This window comes from Terrapene carolina, unplaced genomic scaffold, assembly GCF_002925995.2.
Source record: "Terrapene carolina triunguis isolate 2854851 unplaced genomic scaffold, T_m_triunguis-2.0 Scaffold374, whole genome shotgun sequence".
Classification (NCBI taxonomy): domain Eukaryota; kingdom Metazoa; phylum Chordata; order Testudines; family Emydidae; genus Terrapene; species Terrapene triunguis.
In genome coordinates, this window is record NW_020664725.1 from 80,637 (window position 1) to 94,334 (window position 13,698).

General features: G+C 45.8%; 1 pseudogene; it reads left to right on the forward strand.

Annotated features, from left to right (window-relative positions):
- The first annotated feature begins 13,281 nt into the window (after positions 1-13,281).
- Positions 13,282-13,456, forward strand: LOC113407785 (annotated as a pseudogene).
- The last annotated feature ends 242 nt before the right edge of the window (positions 13,457-13,698 follow it).

Below are 13,698 nucleotides of genomic sequence, written 5' to 3' on the forward strand. Positions count from 1 at the left end.
TAATGTGAGGAATGTGCAATTATGAAAGGGAATGTCCATTCCTCTACAAGTTGCACTTCAGGGTCCTAGTGGCCTAATGGATAAGGCATTAGCTTCCGAAGCCAGAGATTGTGGGTTCAAGTCCCATCTGGGGTGAAAAGCTACTTTCTTCTTGTATACTGCAAGGAAACTTGGTCTTATTTTCACCAAGGAAGCTAGGAGATGTTTGAACACAAAGTACTGGGTCTTGGCAACAATCCCCCAGAAATTGTCATCTTCCACTTGACAAATGCTTTCTAAACCCATCAGTAGCAAACAGTTAATACTAGTGTTTGTCTGAAAATAGAGTGAAGGGGATTGTTTACTCCGACACCTCAATGAGCGAAACAGACAGAAAGAGCAAAGCTGTTCTGAAGAGAATGGATCTGTCTGGAGACAAAGCAGACCCTGAGAATGAGCAACGGTGTGAAAAGAAGAGGTTCAAATGTGTGTTAGCTGTTAGTTAGGTTGGTCTGGCAAATTTAAAGAAAATACCAATGCCCTTAGCATGATGCGGACACTGGCTCTTTCTGATATTTTACTGCGAGTTCATTGAGAAATATTTTCCTTAATGATGTTATGGAATATAGGGTGGGCTATGAAGGCACCATGCTTCCTGCTTTCGCCATTCAAGACAAGATGGCTACATGGCATGGGGCCAATGTGCACCTTCCAGTCAACTGCTAGAGAAGACAACAGCAACACAGACAGGGATGGCAGCAGGGCAGACTGGGACTCCAGGAAGACAGTGGTACCAGGTCTCATCAACAAGGAGGTGGCCACCCCAGCATGCACAAGGCTGAGCCAGCAAGTGTGGTGTGTGCTGCAGCGTGCCCCTACTCACTTTTGCAATTGTGTTGCCCTGAGGAAACTCATATGTCTGGATAGTATCAGAACCCTGGATGGGCTCACAAAGCAGCTCAGCCTCTCTTGGTAGAGATTGGCCAGACCCCCAGAAAAGGGAGGGCATGCACTCAGGCCCTGTAATGGGGTTCACTTACCAGGGTGAGTGAAAACCAGGGTGGTGCCTCCTGCTCTTTGTCTCAGGAATTAGCTCGCTCAGCTGGTGTTCCCTCTCCTGGTGGTGCCTTGTCCATCGTCGTCACTGCTTGCAGACCCACCTCAGTCCAAGTACTGCAGCATCCTCTTTATGACTTGGCCATCCAGCCATGCCATGATCTGTGCTCCTCCCTTCCAGGGTGATGGTGCACTGGGGTGGGAAATATCTCCCAGTCCAGCCGTTTCCCCGGTGGTGAGTGGCAGAGAACCAGGTCTGCAGTACTCTGGGTTCCAGCCCAGGGATCCTGTAGATAACAGCTTCTGCTTCCTCTCCTTAACTTCCTCCACCAGTGCCACTTCAATTCCCGGGGCCGCTTCCCCTCAGCTCCAGCACATTCTTCACCCTCTTCTCAGAGTGTCAAGCCTGCAAGTCTCAGCAACCAGCCAGGAGCTCTCTCTAGCTCCCCCTGGTCCCTGCTAACAGCTGCCCTGCCAGAACTGTTGTGATCCTATACCCCATATTCTTCATAGAGGTATTGTTATGATATTAATATGGCATGACTAAGATGTGTTCTATGCAAGATGGTGTGACGGGTTGGATCACAGAAACCCCCTTGGGAGCTGCCACCCGATGTGCCAAGACTACCCCTGCTTCTGTTTTCCCTGCCAGCTCAGGACTCCAGCACCCCATCTTGCTGAATTAGACACTCCAGTCCACTTCAACACAGACCCAGGGTCTGAATCACTTGTCCCAAAACTGCAAGTTTACCCAAAAACAGCTCACAGGAGTGTGCTTGTCTTTAGCACTCAGATGCCCAACTCCCAATGGGTTCTAAACCCAGATAAATCCGTTTTACCCTGCATAAAGCTTATGCAGGGCAAACTCATAAATTGTTCGCCCTCTATAACACTGATAGAGAGATATGCACAGCTGTTTGCTCCCCCAGGTATTAATACATACTCTGAGTAAATTACTAAATAAAAAGTGATTTTATTAAATACAGACAGTAGGATTTAAGTGGTTCGAAGTAGTAACAGACAGAACAAAGTAAGTCACAAGCAAAATAAAATAAAATGCGCAAATCTATGCCTAATCAAACTAAATACAGATAATCTCACCCTCAGAGATGCTTCAGTAAGTTTTTCTCAGACTGGACACCTTCCAGGCCTGGGCACAATTCTTTCCCCTGGTACAGCTCTTGTTCCAGCTTAGGTGTTATCTAGGGGCTTCTCCATGATGGCTCCTCTCCCTCTCTGTTCTCTTCCACCCCTTTATATATCTTTTGCATAAGGCGGGAACTCTTTGTCCCTCTGGGTTTTCACCCCCCCTCACTGGAAAAGCACCAGGTTAAAGATGGATTCCAGTTCAGGTGACATGATCACATGTCACTGCAAGACTTCATTACTCACTTGCCAGCACACACATATACAGGAAGACTCACAGGTAAACACAGTCATCTGCAGACAATGGTCCTTGTTAATGGGAGTCATCAAGATTCCAAACCATCATTAATGGCCCACACTTTACATAATTACAATAGGCCCTCAGAGTTATGTTTTATATTTCTAGTTTTAGATACAAGAGTGGTACATTTCTACAAATAGGATGATCACACTCAGTAGATTATGAGCTTTGTAATGATACCTTACAAGAGACCTTTTGCATGAAGCATATCCCAATTACCTTACATTCACTTATATTTTTATAAAACCATATAGACTGCACAACGTCACAGATGGGTCATGTGAGATATCATTGGAAAGGTTGGACTGTCCTTGAACTCAACATTTAGGTGCACTAAGTCCAGAGTCAACATGGCTGTCCTTGGATTCAGGATTGCATGATCTAATGGCCTGAGTCAATATGGCACCATGAAGTACAGGGCTGCATGGCCTAATGGCCAAAGTCAATATGATCACCCTTTGGTTCAGGGCTGCAAGGCCTAATGGCCAGATCTGGGGTCCTCTTCAAAAGGGGAGTAGCGGCTGGAGTAAGGGGAGTTGGGACTGCTTGACTCCACCGGGTCCCAGCCCAAGGCCATCTCAGGTTGAGTGCGTTTGCCACCTAGCCAGCCAGGATCCTACTGCAACATGCTGACCTTACACGGGTACGAGATACCACTCACTCTGCCTCCCTGGGCCACTTCCTACCTTGTTTCCTGAAGCTGTAGTCCAGGGGTGGGCAAACTATGGCCCGTGGGCTGGATTTGGCCTGTCAGCCATTTTAATTCGGCCCTCGAGCACCCGCTGGGGTCTCCGGTGCTCCAGCTGGGAACCAGGGTCAGAGGCTGCTCCATGCGGCTCCCAGAAAGCGGCATGGCCCCCCTCTGGTGCTCCAGCCAGGAAGCAGGGTCAGGGGCCGCACCACGCGGCTCCTGGAAGCAGCGGCATGGGCCTCCCTCTGGCTCCTATGTGTAAGAGCAGCCAGCGGCCTCCGCTCTGTATGCTGCTCCTGCCCCAAGCACTGACCCTGCAGCTCCCATTAGCCAGGAACCGCAACCAAAGGGAGCTGCAGAGGTGGTGCCTGCAGATGAGGCAGCGTCCAGAGCTGCCTGGACGCACCTCAACATAGGAGCCAGAGAAGGGACATGCTGCTGCTTCTGGGAGCCACTTGAGGTAAGTGCCACTCGATGCCTGCACCCCTGAGCCTCTCCCCATGCCCCAACCCCCTGCCCCAGCCCTGATCCCCCTCCTGTCCTCCAAACCCCTCGATCCCAGCCCAGAGCACCCTCCTACACCCCAAACTCCTCATCCCCAGCCCCACCCCAGAGCCCACACCCCCAGCCGCAGCCCACACCCTCCCTACCCTGCACCCCACTCCTCCACCCCAGCCCAGAGCCCCCTTCTGCAACCTGAATTCCTCATTTCTGGCCCCATCCCGGAGCCCACATCCCCAACCAGAGCCCTAACCCCTCCTCAACCCCAACAACAATTTTGTGAGCATTCATGGCCTGCCATACAATTTCTATTCCCAGACATGGCCCTCAGGCCAAAAAGTTTGCCCACTCCTGCTGTAGTCCATATATCGTCAGGGTCTCTGGGTTCTCTGGCACTGGCAGCTCCGTGGAACTTTGACTCCCACCAATTGACTGTAGTTAGCAGGTCTCCAGTCTGGTCCCTGAGATCTCTGGTTCCTGCAGTCAGGGGCTGTAGCAGCTCCTAGCCTGGAGCCTCCACCAAGCATGCTTCTTCCTCAGTGGCCAGCCCAGACTAAGCTGAGCTGTTAAGAACATAAGAATGGCCATACTGGGTCAGACCAAAGGTCTATCCAGCCCCATATCCTGTCTGCCCACAGTGACCAATGCCAGGTGTCCCAGAGGGAGTGAACCTAACAGGTAATGATCAAGTGATCTCTCTCCTGCCATCCATCTCCACCCTCTGACGAACAGAGGTTAGGGACACCATTCCTTACCCGTCCTGGCTAATAGCCATTAATGGACTTAACCTCCATGAATTTATCTAGTTCTCCTTTCTACTAACACAGCACTTGGAACATGCACAGCAAGGTCTGAGGGGTGGGACTTCCTCCAGTCATAGTGTGAAATTAACCCTTTCTCACCTTGTGCGGGGTATGCACACCCCATCATGGACTGTAATATTTGATCAGATAATTTGACCACTCCCATGCATCAGTTGATGTTCAGGAGGCATGGAGGCTTCTTCTGGGTCTCCTTTCTCCTGGCACTGGAAATGGAAATGGTACTTTCACGTAAATGGTGGGCAAGAACTAGGACTTTCTGCAAGGGTCATTAAGAGCCAGTCAGGCTGAATTATTTTTTTTAATTTAAGCAAAAATGTGTCAGCCTTTTCCAGAAAGGGTGTTAAGCTTGTTTTCCCATGGTACAATTTTTTTACTACCATTAAAGCTACAGTGTCTCCATGCTTTAGAGACATGCCATTTTACAGGAGGTGTCAGAGACTGATCTTTTGCTCCATCCCCAGAGAGTTCTATTGTAGTAGTAGGATTTTATGTTTGTATTTTGTATGATTTAGAATGAAGGATAAAGAATAATAAGATGATAATGTAGCATGTATTAATTGTATTGGTGTATGATTTGATCATATCCTGCCAACCACCCTTTTTGAATAGCAGAAAGGATTGGCCTAATGAGTTATTTAGTAAAGATGCATGAGCCGTAATCTGTGTCTGGGCTGATTTCAAGACAATAACAGACGTTTTAGGTCACCACTTTGTTGTAGGTTTAGCATTTTAAAATAAGTAAAAGAATGCCATGATTTATTTTGCATTGCAATTTGATGTTCGTGTTCAAAATGTTCTGTGTATATTAATTCTGTTTTGTGTGTGAACGAGGAATGTATGTGTTAAGAGATAAGTGTGAAGGCCATCGCTGAACCAGATGTACGAGGGAGGAACCGGAGACAGATGCAAGGGCGCCAGGAGGCTGCAACCCGCCCCTATTGAAATGTCAGAGGAGGGCAGATTTACAACTCTAAAGATGAGACAGGCACCTATCAATGGGGACAAGATAGCAGTGATCAAAACAGCATGGGATAACTCCCTGAGAGATTTGATGAAAAAACAAGATAAAGAATGAGAAGGACAATTTAAGAAAACAAGAACTTGTCAAACAACAATTGATTACATCATGATGATGCAAAACTCACTGGGCCCAATGAAGGAAAATCACTATATAAGCAGGGTGCCTTGCCATGAAACTTTGGGTTCATCCTGCCAAGACTTCCCCCGAGCATCATGTCGTGATCGACAGAACTCGGCTCCTACCTACCCGTGATCAACCTAACTGGCCACTAGATTGATCTGGACTCTGGACTGGTAACTATAACATTGACTGGCGGGACAGTGTGTGTGTGGTGTGATTGAATGCATATGCTAATTGTTGTATCTTCAATAAACAGGGTGTATTGTCTTTTCCACTGAAAAAGATCCCGTGTGCTTCTTATAAGCATAACATTTTTTGGTGGAGAATTGCGAAAGAGGGAAGACATGCACTGTGATTGTTGAACATACTGCTAAATATTGCTAAAAAGTATACCATACGTATAAAGTGATCGATCATTCAGATGTGCACAGCCCCGGTCGTAGAAGTGCTGGACAATAGGGGGAGGATTAGAGTCCTCACTCCAACCTGTCTGTCAGGGAAAACTATACAGATAAGATATATCCGAACTGTCTAGGTATATATACCCCTGGTCATAGAGATGCCAGGCCATAAGGGGGAGAATTAGAGTCCTCGCTCCTACCTGTCTGTCGGGGGGAAATTGCATAGGTGAATATACCCTCAGTGCTCAGTCGTAGCAGGATCAAGTCCAAAAGGTAGGGGGCTTCGCGTTCCCTCCTCCTGCTCTGTCAGGCAGAGGTCTTTGGGTTTTTTTAGTGGGTATAGACTTTTGTGTTTTGTAAGTCCCAGCATGAGCGTTTGCATGGAAGACTTATAAAGGTAAAAGAGATTCATAAAGAAATATGTTCAGGCGGTGTTTTCTATGTGAGACCCAACTCTGAAGGATATAGAAGTGTGGGCAAATAGTAGTAGCACCTGTGTAAAAATGTTTAAAAGGAAGAAATCCAAAGACAATACTTTGTTCAAGAGATTGCTCTTTTTAAACAGATCTTGCTCTGTTAAACCAAACTCTGAAGGATATAGGAGTTTGGGCAGTGTAGTATATTTTGGAAGTGATATTGTGGTAATTTCACAATTTTGAGAGAAATGTTTCAGGAAAGGGACCAGGAGGGGTGTAGGCTAGTTGAGGAGCCCACCCTCCTTGCTAAATTGGTAGTGGAACAAAGCCTGCGTCCATGAAAAGGGATGGTTCAGTGAGGAAAGCAGGATCGGGCCCAGACTGTATGGGGAGACTTTGGCAAACCAGTAAAGTGCCTAAAACCACTATGGCTTATTGTTAAAAAGCAACCTAGTCAGCAAGCTGTAAATTGGCCATTCAGCAAACTCAGTTTGACCAAGGCAGGAAGGGAGGGGTTTTTGGGGTGCCACGGAAGGAGCAGCTTGACCCCGTATCCTTCCTGATAAGAATTGTGTTGAAGTTGCTGATACATGCATTTTAAAAGAGCAGGAATGTCTATTGGGGTCTCAGAGCTGCAGACTCTGGAAAAACCCACACCTGGTTAATCAATAATCAGAAGGAACCTCTTGCTTGAAACTGCTTACTTAACAAGGTTTCTTTAAGGGACATGTCATTCTATTACTAGTGTATAAATAAGAGGGAAAAGCTTGAGATAGTTGGACTTGTTTGGGGACTTTTTTGGACTCTCCCTCTGGATACATCTTGCGGTCCCCACTGGGGGACGGAAGATTTGGTCACCAGAAGCCTGCCACTGTGTCACTCGAAAACCACACTCAGCTTTGGTAATTATCAAGGATTGGGGGTGTTTTACTAATCTCGTTGCGGACGTGTGTAAGTGCTTGAGACTAGTAAAGTTTAGCATTAAGTGAAAGCACTCTTGTGTTGTCCTGTTTGTGCCAGCCATCTATCGGTCGGACAGCCATCTCCCCTGATTTATTTCCTGACACCTCCTCGCACAGAGTAAAGTTACCAAGAGCTTTGGGTTGAAAGAACCCCGGGTAACACAGACAAGCAGGCAGGCAACAGATAAAAAAGAAAATTGGAAAACAGGTTGGAAGCCCTGAGGGCACAGTGGCAGGAGTAAGGGAAGCAGTAAGTACAAGCATGGGGAATTCAGATCCCTGGAACAATACTTGGAATGGTGAAATCTGAGTTGATGAAGGTGTCATTTGGGGAGATAAGCAAGTGATTTTAGGAAAGAGAGTGAGAAGTTAACTCTTCAGAGGCTGGAGGGAATTAAGCAGTTGAATGTTGTAAAAATGTTAAAAAGGAAAAGTTATAGAAAGAGAATTATTGGTTTATTTGCAGCCATTCAGAAGGAAAAATGGGCCCTTTTCCAAAGGAATGTCTGTATGAACAATTTAGTCAAATTCCCTAAAAGAATAAGGGGTTTCTATTGGAACTTATCTGCCCCCAAATATATACAAATGTACTTTATGTACAGCTGTGTAAAAATTAAAGCAGTGTAAGGGATGTTAAGAAAAAAGAATATGTGTGTATAAATATATTGTGTAAATATGTGGAGTGTTTAGGACCTAAACCAACACTCCTGGTTTGTAAAACTCTTGTTTTATAGGTTTAAGATGAATTGGTTTTGTTTTTAAATAATACCACTAAAATCCATTTGAATCTTTCATTCAAAGTTGCAAAACTGAGAAACACTTTTTGCCAGACACAGGTAACTGGTGTTGTTTGGCTTTGGTATTTAGCATTTAACCCTTAAGGTACCTTAATGCTTTATACGTTCAATATCTTTTTAAAAGACCAAAGTCATGGCTGCAGCAGGGCAGTCAAACCCAGGAGAATGGGAAGAGATTCTGGATTTGTTTGTTTGTTTGTTTGTTTGTTTGTTTGTTTGTTTGTTTGTTTTTGGTAACAAAATAGCAGATAAAAGCTGTAGTAAAAGAATAAGAAATTAAAAAAGATACTGCCCCTCTGGAGCAACAGCAGGGATGAGGTGCACAAAACAAAAAGAAGCAACATTGGGAACACCGAGCATTAAGGTGGCTCTGAGTAATCAGACTGTCACTTTGATAAGGGTACATGAAAATTCTGTGAGCACAAAAGAAAAAAGATAAAACCACCCTCCAGTATAGGGTTAATCAGGCCATCGAACACATGAACAGCAAAATTCAGAAACAATGGCCCACAAAGACAGCCTTGTGGGAAACAGGACCCCAGTCATGTACCTTAAAATGGGAAAAAGGGGGCCACTAACTGGAATAAAAATGGATAGGCCCTTACTCCATAGTGGTCTGCCTTAGTCCATTAGTATACCGCATTGAAAAAGATGGAAAACTGAAATGGGTACATGTTTCACAAATTAAATTGTTTACATAAATAATGATGTTTGAATTCTTTGCAGAAAAGGACATCCCAGAACCTGAGCACGAGGCACTGCTTAACCACCACAATTTTAATCCACAGAAAATGAAACTCCAGTGTAAGATCTGGCTTTACCTGCTTCTGGGAACTTTTAGTGCCCAGATAATTAGAGCAATCATGGGAGAAGTTGGATTTGGAGCAGGAATTATGAATACTGTAGACCTGGAGGTAATTAAGAATAAGTTACATTTCTTCTCACAACTACAAGATAGTCTCATTCACAAGCAGGCAGATAATACTGTGGACTTGGTATAGGTCTGGGAAATTTAAAAGCAACATGGAATATGTGGCAGTGGCTAAACACCACCTCTTGGCTGCTGTATAAACAACAAATAGAATTAGGGAATAAAACTGCCTTGGCCATAGGATATACTGAGATGCAAATTCTTAGTTTAGCATCACTAGAACACAAAATGTTTGGGGTAATATCTGGGAATGTTCGGGTATTAATGCACTTTTTAAAACAACAGAAGAGGTACTTGTTTGACACCTACAAATATGAATGGATGCAATATGTTTCCAGCATGGTTAAGCCTGATCTATTATTAGGTGAAATTATTGTTAAAATTGCTCACCAACAGTCTGTGAAGACAGAGATATGGAAAGTGAGCCCACTTCCAAAATTGACCATGGGATCCTTTTGGCTACCCCAGGTTATGGGTCAGTGGGCTGGGAAAGAGGAGAAATTATTGGATACCTGAGGGTGTACGAAATGGAGCCCTCAGAAATGGGTGTGCTTGTCCCTACCTGTCACCACAGAACCATATAGCAGAGATACGTCATTGGGAACATGTGTGTGGGACGAACTAGGAAATGTGACACGTGTTTTGTACAACGGACAATGTGTATGTGTTACATCCTGGGAAACAGTATTTTGGGAGTGTCAGGAAGGAGTTAAAATTCAACCAGCAGAAAAGACAGAAACTGCTGAGAAGCAAGGACATAGTTTCTGTCAATACATGATAACTTAGCTCAGCTTATCGGTAAGAAAGAACAATGCTAACCCTCCCTTCACAACCCACTGGATGTCTATAAGCACTCATTCTTACCTCCCACCCCCACCCCCACCTCACCTCCTTCCCCCGCAAGGTAGCCATAAATGTTTGATGCAAGTAGGATGACCTCTATATGTACATACTGTTCTTATTTTTATCTTTGTTCAGGGTTCTCTCTTGACTTGTAACAATGTCTGTCTCTGTATGTACAGATGAATGCAAATGAATTGATAAAAGAATATATATAACTGGCCACTATAGCACCATATTTTTGAAGCTGTTTGTCAGTCTTTCCGGTACCGTGAATAAACCCCCTTCAGTATTGTCTGTGCTTGCCTGATTCTTGGGGAAAAGAATCTTTTTGCCTAACAGGAGGATGTAAGTATTAGCCAACCCCCAGGGGATGAATATAGATGTAATGCCTGTGTATTATATACTAGCAATCACACATACTATTTACCAAAGATAGAAGACACACAGAGCACTATAACCACCATCCCGGTTAATTTCTCTGTTACCCTTGGCCTGGATTGGCACAATCTAACTGATCACTTGTCAGAAACAAAGGTGACTCCGTTTTTACAGGTTTCAGAGTGGTAGCCGTGTTAGTTTGTATCAGCAAAAACAACGAGGAGTCCTTGTGGCACCTTAGAGACTAACAAATTTATTTGGGCATAAGCTTTCGTGGGTTAGAACCCACTTCATCAGATGCATGGAGTGGAAAATACAGGAGCAGGTATAAATACATGAAAGGATGGGGGTTTCCTTACCAAGTGTGAGGTCAGTGTAATGAGATAAATCAATTAACAGCAGGATACCAAGGGAGGAAATATAACTTTTGAAGTGGTAATGAGAGTGGCCCATTACAGACAGTTGACAAGAAGGTCTGAGTAACATTAGGGAGAAATTAGTATTGGGGAAATTAGGTTTAGGTTTTTATTGATCTTTTTTTATTTATCATTTTATTTATCATTATCCAACCACTCCCAGTCTTTATTCAGGCCTAATCTGATGGTACCCAGTTTGCAAATTAATTCCAGTTCTGCAGCTTCCCATTGAAGTTTCTTTTTGAAGTTTTTTGTTGAAGAATTGCCACTTTTAGTTCTGTTATTGAGGGACCAGAGAGATTGAGGTGTTCTCCTACTGGTTTTTGAATGTTATGATTCCTGATGTTTTATACAATTTTTTTTATTCCCATTTATTCTTTTGAGTAGAGACTGTCCAGTTTGACCAGTGTACATGGAAGAGGGGCATTGCTGGCACATGATGGCATATATAACATTATTCATATCTTACCAATGTCCTGGCTTATGCAGATGACCTGGTCCTGACCGCGGACGACCCAGAGAGCCTCCAAGGTATGCTAGATGCCACCAGTTGAGCTGCTAACTGGATGGGGTGCCGCTTCAATGCAAAGAAGTGCGCAACTCTCCACATTGATGGCAGCAAAAGGGACTCGGTGCAGGCAACAGGGTTCCAGATCCAGGGTGAGCCTGTCATCCCCCTGGCAGAGGAGCAGGCATACCAGCACCTGGGCACACCGACGGGTTTCCGTGTCTGGAAGACACCCGAGGACACCATCCAGAAGATCTTGCAGGATGCCACCAAGATTGACACCTCCATGCTGGCAGAAGATAAACATCCTGAACACCCTACTGATCCCCTGCATCTCATTTATCCTAAGGGGATCCGCTGTGGTGAAGGTGCCCCTCAACAAGGCAGATAAGATCATCTGGCAGCTGGTGAAGAAGTGGCTGTTCCTTCCCCAGAGAGCCAGCAATGATCTGGTCTACATCGCCCATGGGAATGGCAGCGCCAACGTCCCCCGCATGGGTGACCTGTATGACGTCACGGTGATCACTCATGCCTTCCACCTGCTGACGTGTCCTGACGCCATAGTAACGAATATCACAGCGAATGCCCTGCGTGACAGTGAAGCGGATTGGCAGAGCCCCCTCCAACCAAGACATCACCACCTTCCTGAGCGTCTCCCTGGATGGCGAATTCAGACAGGACGGGCGTGACAGTGCTTCACTTGGTCCTGCACTCGCAATGCCACGCGTTGCCTGGGGAAGAGCATCGGCTGCCGCTGGGAGTGGTGCAAGGAGCACCAGGAGCTGAGAGTACTGGTGCTGCAGTTCAGGTCCGACGACAACACCATCGTCAACCCAAGCACCAGGGGCTTGCTGGAGAGGACCCTGAAGGCTGCCGTCTATTCGCTGAATGTGGAAACCCTGAAGCATAAACCAGACCAGGGTAAAGCCTTCGAGTTGACCAGCAAGTGGGATGCCAGCAACCACTTCCTCGCCGGGGGCAGCTTCAACCATTTCACCAACTGGCCGTTCATCCACCGTGCCCGGCTCAACTGCGTCCCGCTCAACGGAGCCGTCCGCCACGGGAACCAAGACAAGCGTTGCAGAAAGTGCGGCTACTCCAACGAGACCCTGTCCCACGTCCTGTGCAGCTGCAAACCCCACTCCAGAGCCTGGCAGCTGCACCACAACTCCATCCAGAACAGCCTGGTGAAAGCCATCGCACCATGCCTGAGGGAGATCTCCGTGAACTGCACCGTCCCCAGTACCGACAGCCAACTGCAACCTGATGTCATCGTCACCAACAAGGCCCAGAAAAAGATCATCCTTGTCGATGTCATGGTCTCCTTTGAGAACAGGACCCCGGCCTTTCGTGAAGCAGGAGCTCATAAGCTGGAAAAGTACGCCCCCTGCCCCCGGCCAACACCCTGAGAGCGAAGGGCTATGAGGTGCAGATGGATGCCCTGATCATCGGAGCCCTGGGTGCCTGAGACCCCTGTAAAAAGCGTGTGCTGCGGACCTGGGGGATCGGTCAACACTATGCACGGCTCATGCAGCACCCCATGGTCTCAGACACCATCCGATGGTCCAGGGACATCTACATCGAACACATCATCGGTCACTGACAGTACCAGGAGGCGTGAGCCAGAGTGACATCGTTCTTCTACTACGATAAAGGGACCGAGGTACTTTGTCCGTTGGACCATATGAACTGGAACCATGAACTCCCTGAACATTAAATCTCACCAAATGAGGGTCAACCCATCCTCATCATCGTATCCACTGACTATACTCCACACCCGAACACAGCCATTATATGAACATCATACCCTCATATTTCAATGTCTGTACTTTGACTGATCAACCTTTTACCCCCAATTAGGGATATTGCAGATTACGTATTCCTTATGCCACCCGATCTTAAACCAAACTTCGCACCCCTTGATAATCTGTACATTATCCCGATAACCAGAAACTTCTATGCTAAAACTCTGTACCGTTCACTTTTTTAAACATCTTAATTAATTTTTTTAATCTGTTCTTATCAGTTTAATATCTGATATGTCCTTTATTTGAGGACTGTATATTAAATTGATTTTTGAAACCGGGGGGTGGAATAGGAGCTTGCTCTGTCCAACCCATGCATTGACCTGGTATTGCAATGCCTCTGGGAACAGTGCATCTCCTTTTGGGGAGAATCTTCTGGTTAGAAAAGCAGAAAGATGCTGATTTGGTAAGATTTTCTTGAAGTAGTTGAAAAATCTGGACTCTTTAGCACTTTGATTTCTTCATGACAACATAATGTTCAAATTTATTGGGAGTGTTACTTTTCTGAGTCTATAGATGTGAGTTTCTTTGTCTTGCTGGAGGATTGTTTTAAAAGCTTGGATTCTTCTTTCTGCTGTGAGTCTTTTCAACAGTATGAGGGA